The 14,247-nt window shown below is 41.4% G+C and overlaps 1 long non-coding RNA gene across 1 annotated transcript; it reads right to left on the bottom strand.

The window, feature by feature from the left end:
• Positions 1–93: 93 nt before the first annotated feature.
• On the bottom strand, positions 94–1,447 carry LOC118413166. Its single transcript, XR_004830849.1, has 3 exons — positions 1,355–1,447; positions 900–989; positions 94–180 (listed from the first exon to the last, which is right to left on the bottom strand). It is a non-coding gene; the product is annotated as an uncharacterized LOC118413166 (long non-coding RNA).
• Between the last annotated feature and the right edge of the window lie 12,800 nt (positions 1,448–14,247).

Below are 14,247 nucleotides of genomic sequence, written 5' to 3'. Positions count from 1 at the left end.
CGCTACATGTATATTACACGATTTAACTGTATTTGTGCTGCATGTAGTTTATTGCTCAATGCATTCTAGAGGTATTTTAAAAACACTTACCGATGAAACCAGGATTACATTGACAGGCGTCTGTCGTCCTACACGCTCCGTTAGCTGGGCTGGTGCAGTTGTTCACATTGTTGCACGTCGCTGTTAAATGAAAAATTGAAAAATTGTTATCTTTGTAAATTGCTTTCATACTGCATATAAACTCAGTAAGGAAAACTAAGTTTGGTTTATCATCTTTCGGTTGTTTTTGTTCAATTTCAATGTGTACGTATCATATATAAGTAGAAAGCGTTAACTTTGTGCATCATTTCCTATAGCATCAAGCTCATTGTGATTGTAAACTCATGGAACGAGCACCAGGCAGGTTTTCGTGAGTGGGTCACAAAATTGCATGTACCGAAATTTCCCAACATTGTATTCAACACTGTACCGTCCTGTTGGGTGCGGGTGTCAATGAGTCAATCAATTATTTTTCACGTAATTTTTGGCATACAGAATATCAAAGTAAAGGAAATTACACAAGTTTTCTATTGATATATATTACACTGAGATTGATGCATAAACAACAGAAAAATGATCAACCAAACTTACTAGTCCAAACTTAATGTGCCGAATTTATTTAAAGGAGGTTTACTAATTTTCTTCACTCATTGACTGCATTCGTGAAAAATCGTACTCCATCCAATAATTCGTATTTTTATCTCGATATCATTCCCATAATTGATAGATTTCGGATGAAACCAGACTTTCAGATATTGCAGATATTCCTTCTTGTCTTTATGTTATACATAATAGGTCATTTTGCCATACAACGTACTTGTTTATACTGCATCGAGAAGGCATGTGTTGTGAAATATTACCCTTTTGATCGCAGGCTGCGCCTTCCCATCCAAGCACACACTCGCAGAATCCAGACACGCATTTTCCGAAAGAGCACTTCCCGCAAGATCCTAACAATGATATAAAGACATCCAAGTCCAATTATTAACATTGCATGCATTTGGTTTTGTGCTACCCACACACTAAGCACATTGAATTCTGTACTCTTGGTAAGGCACTTTACACCTATTTGTTCACTCGGGTGAAAATGAATATAAACAATATCCATTAGCGACGTCTTCCAGGATGGGACATATAGCCGGAGGCCCCGTGATTCAAGAGAGCCATATGCCAACCAGGTTATCGACGACACCCAGCATGCTTATCTAAAATCAAATTCGTCTGTCATACTGTGACTATGGTATTGCTGTGAGTCTTAGTCTAAGTCAGCACACTGATGTAAATCGGAGCCTACACAAAACTAGGGAGGGACAACCTTTGCTGCAGTCGGACCCTGACCAGCCTTCCAAACACTCACAGCTGGAATTCACACAGCGGCCTTTTCCTGAACACTTTGAAGGGCAGCCTGAAAAATAGATAAGTATCAGCTATATTACGAACAAAAGCAGATTGATGTAGAATAAATGTGCTTATTTGGACTCTCAGCTTCTTTCTCATGCGAATCTATAACAGGTCGTCTTACCTGTCTTTAATGATTCTTGCTCAAGTAAGCTGCTGTCGTTGGTCACAGATACGTCATAGATACAGCCTGCCAGAAGATTTCCACTGATCCCCAGACTCTCACATAGATTTGTCGCCAACTAAGTGATGCACGAACAACCGAGGAAACAAGGAGTAAACAAGAAATCCTTTATCAAAAATGTGAATAACCTCGATTGCATTGCTTTAAGAAGATGTAACACACTATATTCTGATCAAAGTCAATTTAGATGTCTCATGAAACATTATTGGCTTCATACTCAAATAAATTGGTATAAAAAACAAGTCTGACTGAAATATGTATTAAACATACCAATATTTGATGTTCTGGTAGATCGTCGGTGGAGTATATGGGGACGAATGTCGGGTTGGTGTAAGATATGTCCATGACGTCATCGGCATGGAAGTTTGAACTGCTCCATGACCAACTTCCGAAGAGCCCTCCCGCGTCATGGGATGAAGTGATCCGCCCTGCATAGTGTACACAATTGCATCTTTATGACATTGACCTCAAGTATCACCCACTCCAAAAGAATTACATTTCTAACGTATATATAGTAAACAGGTTCAGTGAACTAAAACTTACATGATTCTGCAAAGTCTATCGGGTTTGAGTAGATGGTGCCATCAGGGCCACGGAAGTCGTTTTCCTGGTTATCATCCATGAATCCGCACAGTCCGTCTGTTGACTCTAGGAATTCCGCAGTCGGTGTGTACAGCAAGTTGATGAACTGCCGGCCGACAACCTTTCCATACTGTACATCTAGGGTAACTGTAACTCCTGTAGGATAAAGGAGTGTAAGCCCGGTTTCTTTTCAGTATGGCTTGGAAGAGCACGAAGAAATCTGTTATATATCGAGTCTTTCTCACGTTTCATCTATTCTTCAACCTTGTTTAATGTTAGTTAGCAATTGCAACTTCTACCAAAAACTTGCTGTTATAATGATAATGTGTGGAATGACTTGTCGACTAAAACACATAGTCAGCCAGGATAAGAAAAAATATTTATCATCTCTCAAATTTAAAAAAACATAACCTCCATCTCTAGAATATGAGTGCATTTACGGTTTGGCCCTTTCAGTCGTCATCACAGAACGAGATATGGAGCGGTAAAACGATAACGTACCAGAGGCGTACTGAAATGAAAGCAACAGGACTCCACCGCCGGCCGTCAAGTTTGCTGCCGGCCGCTGAATGTCCAACAGTACCGACCCGTTCCCCAACTTGTACTGGTTACTGCCTTTTAGTTGCAAGATGGTGCCATCTAACCTGGTTGGTGGACAAGATGTTAGATCGATCAGATGAAACAATACTAATTGGTACAGCACTTTTTATTCATTCTTTGATAATTCAGTTTGAATGATCACATGCAACACCATAAAGTATAATTGAGGGCCAAGTAAGCAAGTTACATTCGTCGTACGATCTGCACACGACATTCTTGGCTAGTCACGCATGTGTTCTAAAAGATAATTCAACTCTTATCTTACCAAAAAGGCTATCATAGATCCTTGTCGACGGTCGGTTCTGTTACGGCTACCTCTAAGACATCAAAATTGGATGATGACCTTCGACAAATGTGACAGTGCCGTAACTTACCGTGACGAAAATGAAGTAGAGAGATAGCTTTAATTCTATAAAATAGAAACGTGAAAGGGACCTAACAAAACGCAGTTGAGTTGGTATTTACCTGACAGTAGGAAGGTCCTGAGCAGACCCGTAGGTCGGAGTGGTGACTGTCACCACGTCCTCTCCAGCCTTTATTGCCACAGCGCCGGTAAAGGCCCCCTCTCACTTGACGTGCGGCACGCTTGCGGCATTGCTGCGTTCGGCAGATGCTCACCGGATTTCAGAGATAAAGAACGAATTTTCTTACTTGTTGTATATTTTGTCGTCTTTTATGTTATACTTTTACGTATTGCGCAATATCTGAATCATAAAAAATCAAAGAAAATAACAAAACAGTGACGCAGTGAACGAACGCAGCAATGCCGCAAGCGTGCCGCACGTCAAGTGAGAGGGGGCCTTTAAAGAGGCTCGTTGGTAGGCAAAGTACCGTACTTGGATACCAAAGTCGTTCACTCGACTTTTACAGTCCCAGAACTCTCCTATGCCGTAAAAGTCATACTCGATACCTGACGATTGAATCAAATGCTTGTTATTCTGTCGAAGATAGAAAGCTATTTTTCTTGCATCTTGTTCATTTTGAGTAGAGAATCTAATAGTAGATAATAGACATATAGACTGCTAGAGTTCAACGATTTCAATTTTTTTTAAATGTATCTTTTTGAGCCACCTTTGGGCCAATACTAGTATATCACAAAAGTGCCAAAACAAAGACATACCATCAAGCGTTTCCAAGTGCGGATCACCTCCCGCTGGACGAGGTCGCCTGGTTTCACAGCACGTGCCCATCCACTGCGGGCTGCAGCTGCAGGACGACGTCACGTTACCGACCTCCCCGGCGGGTGAACACTGACCGTGACCCGAGCAGCCTGCAAATAAACAGCCCATTGTAATCAAGTGCAAAATGAATGCAAATAAAACACCAATCTATCCTCTAAATGGCCGTTATATGTGACGCGTACGGCCCTTTAATTTGTAAGTCAATGGTTCGAACAGTCGACACAAGAGACAGCTGTAACAATTTGATAACTCACTCTGACAAGGTTCACAATCGGGCTGATCACATCCGGGACCTTTCCACCCAACTGCGCATGCGGGAGATTCTCCATTGTCTGGATGAGGCTCCTCACACTGACACTTACAGTTCACGGAGACCGTCTCACTGCCATCCGGACATATCGGGCAGCTGTAACGCATCATTCACAGGATGGTTCAATATGTTGAACGTGAACAAGTTTGTATTAGACAGCTGATATTTCGTGTCATCAAACTACAACACCCACGTAAAAGTGTGTTTCCATGTCAGGCGCCCTCCCCACAATTATGGCTCTTCTATAAGGTAACGTAATCTCTTTGTTGGACGGCTTTACTCTTCGTTGTCTGGTAACAGATGTCCTGTTGGGCAATCGCCCCCATTGGCACCCTTAGTCCAGTTTGGGGCAATCGCCCCTATACTGGCCCACCACGTCCTGGCAGGGCAATCGCCCCCAAGTCATAGCAGACTGGAGGCGGCCGCCCCCAAGTCCTAGCAGGGCGATCGCCCCGAATTTCCCTTGAAACGAATGAAAACCTAGGCGAGACGGCTGGATAATTCTGACTTTGAATAGGACAATCGCCCACACAAGTCTTATTTCTCGCGAAATGGCTGTCTTAAAAATGTATATATCAATCCAAGATAACTTGATTTGTATAAAATTCAATACTTAGTTTTCTTTATATTAAGTAGAAAAATAGGAATAATAAGGATTTTCCCTATTTTGGATTCTGTTATACACATATACAGCGTCCTTATCCATGAACAGGTCAAGGCCGTACTTATCGTTCGGACAGATACAGCCGTCCGGTCCCAGCACGGATTCGCTGCAGTCCTTGCACTCGCAGCGGCAGGGGCAGCTTCCGTCTGGGGCGACCGTGTCCGTGCTGCCGTCCGCACATTCACACTCACACTGCAAGAAACAGAAGAGTTTGGAGACCTCATGCCTTCAATTATTTAGAGCTTTGTAGATGTACTGCTTTATTGTTTCTCCTTGATAATGTAAATAAGGTTGTAACCTAATATAATCTAACTGGTGGTCTTTTCCACCAAAGTTGCATATATTATATGTGAAAAAGTCTTCTGATTTAACCAAGTCCCATGTTAACATTTCATCATACTATAGACTGTCAATAAACTGCACATCTCCATATTCAATGCATAGTGATGCACACAATAACTTACACAAGTATGTAATTAATGATTATAGCACTTTCGCATTTATTATCTTAATTAGGGTACCATTTGCAAAATTGGTATCTTTGCCACCTGCCATCAATTGCATCGCCTATTTCAAAAGATAAAGAAATTATAGAATTTCTTCGTGCATGTTAAATCCTGATTTGGATAATTTTCATCTTATTGTGCACATCTCTGCCTAAACGCTGTATCTCACTGCACTTTGGGTACTGGTGATGCACTTCGGGGTTTGTACTTCACGGAACCTAGAGGTACCCCCACGGAACATAGATGTGCTGTAAACGAACCCCGATGTGCCTGTTGCAAGGGCGACGTTTTCTTGAAAGTTAAGAAATACCGCAAGTGGCAATACAACTCCATAATGCCCTACCAGTGCCCCCGCCATGCCACCAGCATGTCAGCAACAGTTTTAAAGCTATATGTTAGCTATTTTGCGCCAAGTATCAAAAGTAAGCTTTATGACAAGACGACGATAATGTACCTCTCGTTGCTGCATCTATCATTTTAGCTTGGCATACAATATGATATATCAAATTTCTACTTAGCAAATATTGACGCAGCTGGAGTTACACATGGAAATTTGGGATTATGATTAGTCACATAAACCGCAATACGTTAAACAGCATTTTAGGGAAACAAGTTACTTACAGGACATGACCCGTCTTCTGCCATCTCTATTTCCTTTCCATCATCACACGTGCATGGACATTCTATTGGGTTAGTTTTCCTTTTCAGCGAGTTGTCTGGACACCGTTCACAGTCACACTCCCCACCGCTTTTAGGCTGGGGAACACACACACATATCAAGTTGGGAAATGCTTGTTATGTTTAGCCTCACGGCATCATAAAGAAAATAATGGAAACATTACAATACTAATATAGCGTAAAGCAAATTGATAGATCTATCTTATCTTCAGGACCTTAACCCTCAAACCACCGTAGCTTTTTTACGACCGTAGCTTTTTTTCTTACCGTATGGAGTCAAAACTGACCCCATAACGTTTTGTTCATAAAGAATTAATTTGACTTGGTTCCTATAACTGCCGAATGAGGTGAACTCATTCGTTTATGAGGCCGTAATAGGAACCGAGACTGCTTAATGACATTGCATTGACCTCAGGGCGCGTCTTTAAGCTTACGTGACAATTATGGTAATCATAAGAATTAAGGGGCACTAACCACCTTTAATCCCTTGATGGTGTTCTCAGGTGGATCACAGAAACATGGACAAAAGCACTCGTCTGTTTCCGGGTCTTTTAGTCCTGGTTCGCCGTCGTCACAGATGCAGCATGGAACCTCTTGAGAAATACATTTTCTGTTGAAAATAACGAAGAATGAATACTTAGTGTTAAATAGTTCTGTTGCAATTGCCATAAAACGCATGACTTATCACCTTATATGCCATTTATGTATAAACAAGTTTCATATATCGCAGACTAGAATGAGATTGAATTGAGATTTGCATAGAACCTTTGCTAACGTTGCTGTAAATGTTGAATGGATCTCTACTAATGGTACCTTGCTGTAGCCACGAAAGGAAGACTTGCCGACAGACGACCCGAGTTATAGTTGAAATTTTCAAACCCGATGTTGATCTGCGCCCCAACTCCTGACACGCCGGCTCTTGCAGCCAACTTGAGTGGTTCTCTCGGATCGGGGCAGGATGAGGAGCAGGCTTCGGCAGAAACTGAAGCTACAACCGGCAGGTCCACGGTAGCCACGATTACGGAGACTGCGGATCTCGACGTATTATGTTCAGGGCTAAGGTCTGGAATGATGAAAGCAATTATTGCAAAAGCTGTACTGTGTCCCCTTTTAACTAGACGAATCTAATCCGTGTGGCCATTGATTCCATTATCAAATATGATGCAAGATGTAAAAGCATGATTTGAAATACAACAAAACACGCAAAGCGATAAGAACATCCATTATTTAACTATAGAATTCTTTGAGTGATTTGTCAAATCTTCTGCTGCTCAGCGGTTGCAGCCCGGTCGCAGCCTCTGGTGGAAAGGGATATTACCAAATGTAATTATCAAAATAGATACTAGTAGAATGTATCAAAATAGATAGAATGTTCGTTGCATTTTCCTAGACGTTAATGACCCGCTTTTGCAAAGTAGGAGATAAAAAAAATTTATTAACAGAAGTATGGTCTGGTAGAAACAGTTATCTATACATTGTTTTAATGCAAAATTAAATTTGTACATGTGACTATAATAATTACTGCGTTCAAAACGTATGTGTTGCTAATCACTCGTGACTTGCCACCATGATTGTAATTTAGATGCTATCTGCTCTTTTGTGTAGACTTACTAAGAAAGCGTTGAATACTCGGCAAGAGTACTTTGATCCAATTCGGAATGTTTACAGGAACTGCGGCTGATGGAAAATGGACGATGAGCTTCGGAGTCAGGGTCCCTGTGATGGACGCTGCGGCTTCCTCAAGGTTCCCGTCGTGCGTTGGTCTCGGTGATGAGAATTGTAGCTGCAAAGTAGTACCATAAGACCTCCCCATTAAACCAGTGTCATCAAGGCCTTCTCGATCTCATGGTATCATTATCATTTCTTTATGGATGTCTTGAAAGCCACTGAGGCTGCGGTATTAGATATCTTCCAATTAATCATTTTTACCTTCACCAAGAAGGTTAATATATCTTTATGCTTTATGTTTTTGCTGTTAATGTTTTGTGGTCGAGTAGGTTTTTCTGTTTGTGGACCAAGTAAGTTAAAAGGCTGTGGGTGGATTTTTACTATATTCAATAAGGGAGAAGGGGTCGAGAAATAGGGAGTTTTTAATACGTTCTCTACGGTACTGCAGTGGAAGGTAAGGTTTTGATATCCCGAATTCTGGTCGTGATTTCTGAGTAGATAGCACAAAAAATTCATATTGTAGAGGGTTTATGGTATAGGTTGGGACCCTCAAGCGATCCTCTTTGGCAAACCCCCTCCAGCTGGTTTTATTTGAAAGACCGTTTATTTTCTTATGCCTCTTTTTGCCAATCCTTTGACAAGGAACACCTGCCCCACAAGACATTCCACAATTTTAATAGAAATAAATAAGTGTACTTCTCTCTGAACCGTCAAACTATTTTCAGGTCATTTTGAATTGTTTTCTGTATTTGACGAAGTTAATGCACTCGTAGAGCTCTTGCTTGTAGTGTGTTTAACTTCGTGTACTTGACGGCATTATGACAATTCACGTTACATTATACCGACTCACGTCTCGTTCGAGGGAAACGCCTCCTGAGTGTCTCCACGTCGCGCCCATAGAGGCTGAACCGGACATGCCGAAATCCACTGATACGAAGCCTTTCACCTGGAGGGAATAGTATCATAAAGGCAAAAAGCAAAACAAAGATAGAGAAAAACTAGAAAGGCCGACATTTGCTTGGGTGCAAATACAACATATTTCAGCCATACCCATTCCCACGCAACATTGGACTGTTCCAAGTCACCCCTGCGCAAAAGTGCAATATTTAAACTGTAAGTTATCCCCAAAAGAGAACTAATATTGTGAATTGATTCCAGGTCAAAACAGAGCTTGCCCAATATGAACCGGGCCCATATGGAAGAATATAATCTTCCACAGGAGCGCGTATGCATAACTGATTGGCTTTTAGAATTGCGGCAGCTCCTATTTTTCCGAGAGTAAAAAAAAACGCATCTTCCATTCAGAAGATTTTCATCATGAAATTACATGACGCCATTCAACAATTTCCACTTCGATAACTAGGTCTAAGTACCGTCATAATCTCTTTGTGATGTGGGTACATTTATTATTGCATTGAACTTTTTTTTTAATCAAGTAGGGCATACGTTTTAATAATTGTCAAGCAGGTGCAAGTGTTGTGTAGTAGGAGTGTGTTGTTGTTGTTGTTGTTTTTTTCAAGCTAAAAACTTCAATCTTCTTGTTTTGTATGAGCATAAACGGAGACGTCTCGAATTTTTACAAGAATTTTACCACCCTGTCGCTTCATTTCTTTTCTGAAAAATCCCAGGACCAACAAGTTAACTTGATTTGGCTTTATCTATATATTTCATTTTCCTTCGAATTCTTTGTTAAGTATATGCCCTGCATACCACTGTTAAAGTGTTTTACTTTGTATGCAATCAGCCATCGGACGTAATCTTGTCTGAGTGTTGTAATTTTCTGCTCGTAGCGTGCGAGACCTAGAGGATAGGAGTTTCTACCCTGTTCGGGGGTTTCTTTTCGGAGGTCAGTGGTGATACTCTGGTACTAAGAGTTTTTTATTGGGCTCAAACTCTGGCAGTTTTAAGTTACTTACAATTTGAATGTACAAACTTTACGTCAAAAAAGAACAACAACAACACTAACGTTAGAAGTACCTACATTTGTTTGGGAAAAAATACATGCATTCTCGCCACTGTCAAACTTACGTATCAAAACTAAACGCAAACTGTCCAATTTTCCCGCGTTTTCTGCCAAGTAACATTTTCTCGATTGTCTCAACTAACCCCCAAAGTCAAATCTGCCAAAAATGATTGATAGTGCCATGCGGAATGTTGGTAAATTCATCGACACAGACTTGTATTCTGACGTTCAATGCACGCGTACCGTCCGCTACCGCTCAAATGACCCTGTCTGAGCTCCAAATCCTCGCAAACTACAATTTCAAACCGGGCACAGGGAAACATATAGCCACTGTAAGGCTGTAATATGCATCTGTTTGTGTATAAACGGGATTGCAAGGCCCCGCTTATGAATATTAGCTAGCATTCGCCTTTCTCGTCGCTGATTGGCTGGCGCCCATAAAGTAATTAACTCTCGCTCTCCCCAGACCGATGGCACCTGGCACCTGTGGGCTCTGGGGTCACGGGAGTTCACGGGAGAAGGCCGAAAGAAAACCAATTTCCCCTCAGAAAAGTGCAGAAATTAATAATTTGAAATTGGTTCATGCCAAAAATTTTACTTGGATCATTTTACCAACTATCTAATGCCTATCTACACCAAATTTAAGGTCATTCCATTGTAATTCAATGGTACAGGGGGTCAAAATATACCGTTGTGGTCAAAACGTGACCTTTAAACTTCAATAAAATCATTTTAGAGGCAGATATGAAAAAAATGAGAAAAAAGCACCTCGGTATTGACCCACTCTACTCTTGTGCCAAATTTCAGGTCATTCGGTCCCGGAACGACGGAGATGATTCGATTTGAAGATTTGACAGGAGAAAGAAAGAAAGAAAGAAAGAAAGAAACATTACGAATACAATATATTTCACCATACCATATATGGTATGGCTGAAATATAACAATGAAAATGTTGGTAACAAACATATAGTACACAATGTGAAGTAAATTGATTTGACTTATTCGGCTGTATATAGTGAAATACAAGACTCCTATGAAAAGACACTCACACAGATACATGTCCAAAATGAACGTTGCTACAAGGCATGAAAAAGAAAACCACGCTATGATTGTTGACCATATAGCAATACAATTATTCTTAATTTTTTTGTGATAACAATGTTTAAAAATAATATGCTTACCGATGCCGTTGCCACGACGGACGCATAAACCTCGTACAGTATTTTCCCAGGCAGACAGAACAGGGGAGTTATCGGAATACAAAACCTCCTCTTGGCCACTCCACTCGCGTAGGGTCTACTTTGGTCCCTTGGCCACGATACTGTTGCACTTTTCGCAGTAAAGACAGTGAATAACGTTATAAAAAAACGTTTCAGTAACGGTTGTACGTGGAGAATTTCAAATAGTTGCTCCCCAAACGCACAAATTGCAAGGCAGTTCAATCGCAAATTACTTAAAGACGAACCTTTCGCCGTAGCTTCACAACCAATGACATAGCTAACATAGTATCCATTGGTATTCATCTTTAGATATATTAAAAAACACAGATTTTATAACTCGGTCTTATATATACCTTCCCTCAAAGTCAAAGCGAATTTCCAGGTCGATGCTTGCCGATCCAAAGAGCCTTACACTCGCCGAGTGAACAAAGGGGTAATCCAGCCCGACCTCCAGGCTGAGCTCCAGGCCTTGGTGCAGGCTAAGACCCGGCGTCACTGTGAGTGTGCCACTGCCTGAACTCTGAAACATAGCAATGATACACTAAGGCCTTAACTTTTTAACTTTATCCTTCCGCTTATTCCTGAAGGAGGGGAGAAGGTGGAGACATTGAGTTTATGGTTTATACTACCGGTGTTGCCTCCATTTATTCTCAAGCAGAGGTTCAAGGGGAGCGAGCCGGGAAAAAATCCCGGCCACTACTACTAGTATCCCCGCGACCCAACCTCTGCTCGGAGAATAGATTCCTGGGGCGTAGGAGCGTCATACCATGTGCATGTTGGGTGCCTGCTAGCCCATCTATCTATCGCCGGCGAGACCTTTCTCCAGACCTGACACATGAGTAGCTGGAACCCAGATAAAATTAATCAATCTGTCACATTTTAATGGATACAGCAGAAAAGTTACCTCAATGTTTGTGTATCTTCCAACGTTAACTGTAGCTCCATGTATGTAATCTCCGATAGTTGCTCGCCGTTTCCTAGTACTAGTTGTCGTGTTGTCCCCGTCTGCATCACTGGAGAAATCGCCCACTGTAGACACCGCCCGGACCTCCACGTACACCAAGCCGTCACTGTCTGTCAGGGAAATAACCTGGAGACGCAGTTATACATGTGTGTAACTATAATGTATACCAGGAAAGACTGCAACTAGATGCTACATGTGCAACAACTTGCATTTGACAGATCTTCATTTATCGTCAAATCACTTGATTACATACACAAAAACAATGGCAAAATGCACTTTTTACGTCTATACACTGTGTTAACACTGAGAAGACTGTAGCGATATCTTGTCGAATTAAAGGTTTAGAATTGAAATTGAATACACCGAAAGCAAATAGCATCTAGTGAGATTCTTCTGTCGCACCTTTGACAAGACGGGTCCACTTGGTCTTCCAATGATTGTGTTGCCTACTTCAAAGCTGTCCCAGGATGTATTTTCGTAGATCAAAAGTGCCGGGTTGTTGTCTCCTCCGATACACGAAGTGTCAGGTCCCAAATATGCCTTTTCTGTGGTATTAAATACAGTCAAACCTGTATAAGAAGACCACTCAAGGGACCCAGCAAAAGTGGTCTTCATACATAGGTGGTCTTTATATAGAAAACAACGTGGCGGCAGTAAAGAAACTGACAAGTCAGAACATCGATAATTTATGCATGAAACGCATTTGTCTTTCTTATTATTTACAAGATAACACGATGTTATATAATGCTAAAATTACGTATACTTATGTTATTCTTCGTATTATATTTGTATTATAAAAGTATTATATTTGTAATGATATTTATAATAGATATATTATAAGAATAATTTGAAAAAGAAAAACGGTGGTAATTCGTCCGGCTTTTTGCAGCGTGCCGTGCCGGGGCTGGCATAATTTTTTTCTCATACCGCGGCCCTAATGTGACAACAAATATTCTGTAACTGAGGTATCACGCAGCTGCACGCCGGCACATCGACGAACATTTCTACCCAAAACGTAATCGCTATGATCAGAAAATGTTGCAGGCTTCTTCTTTGCGGGAGTTTTGTTTTTGTGTGACATGAAAAATGCGACATTATTTTCGGGGTATATTTTGGAAACCCACGCTAACTCTCAGCACACTTTACGGCTGCATCGAAACCCAAAATTACGCTTGAGACACCATAAATTCACATATTAACACATGTTTCCACGAAAAGTTCTTTGGATTATGCATTTTCAACTAGGATGGTGCTACGTAATCGTGGAAAATAGCGTTCTTTTGCGTTTTAAAAAGTAAGTCTTTGAAACAAGATGGCGTCGAGCTGGCAGCAAAGTTCCCATGATGCACCGCTCCAACCAATCAGAGCGCGAGATCGCCGGGGATTCCCCGGCATTATACATGCATTTGTTGTTGTTTAGGTGGTTTCAACCAATCAGAGGTGCGTATTTCCGACCTGCAGACGCCGCGATTCAGAACCGCGCTGTGTAAAATACGTATTTCTCGGGAAGAACAGCGAGTCAGATGTTTTAGTATGACAGAAAATGCGTTTTTTTAGTTTATCTTCGAAAAGCCTGGTGAAACTAAACGCTTTCATGTCTGCTCCCTGGATATAATGGCATTTTAGCCTGAGATTCTCATCACGAAGCCACCGAAAATTTGTAGAGTGAAGTGCCGATCCAGAGAATGGGAGGGGGCATAATTTGTGGTAATTACGCTCATTTTTCGCCGTGAACATTAAAGTAGCGTGACAAAATCACATGCCGCGGTCGTTTTGGCAGTGTTTAGGTAACGTGCGGTCGCCTTTAGTGGTGGTCGTGGTCCCGTTGGACAGTGGTCGTCATATACAGAAATGTTAATGCTTACGTCTATGGGAAAATTCAAGGGACCGCTTTTCGGCGGTCGTAGTGGACAGTGGGTCGTTATGCACAGGTGGTCGGTAGACCAGGTTTGACTGTAGATGTATCCTATACAAAAAAAGATAAGATAACATCATGCCTGAACAGATGCATAGTTCATCAGGCCAATGCCATATATGCCTTTCGCATTGATTTAGATATAATATGACGGCGCACCTCAGTGAACACTGACATGCGGCGAAGATGATGATGATTATGATATGAAGCAAAACCGCGGCAGCCCCTAGAAGAGCCACTGTAACATGTGTTAGTTATAAGTTAAAATAACCATGCATCGATTATGTAAATGTGGAACTCATTTGCACAATTAATGTCTTTTACATAGGTACGATATCCCCGAACTCTTGTTCCCTCATGAGACTGACGCTTCTA

Source organism: Branchiostoma floridae, chromosome 4, assembly GCF_000003815.2.
Source record: "Branchiostoma floridae strain S238N-H82 chromosome 4, Bfl_VNyyK, whole genome shotgun sequence".
Taxonomy (NCBI): domain Eukaryota; kingdom Metazoa; phylum Chordata; class Leptocardii; order Amphioxiformes; family Branchiostomatidae; genus Branchiostoma; species Branchiostoma floridae.
This window is presented reverse-complemented; position numbering and strand designations above follow the sequence as displayed.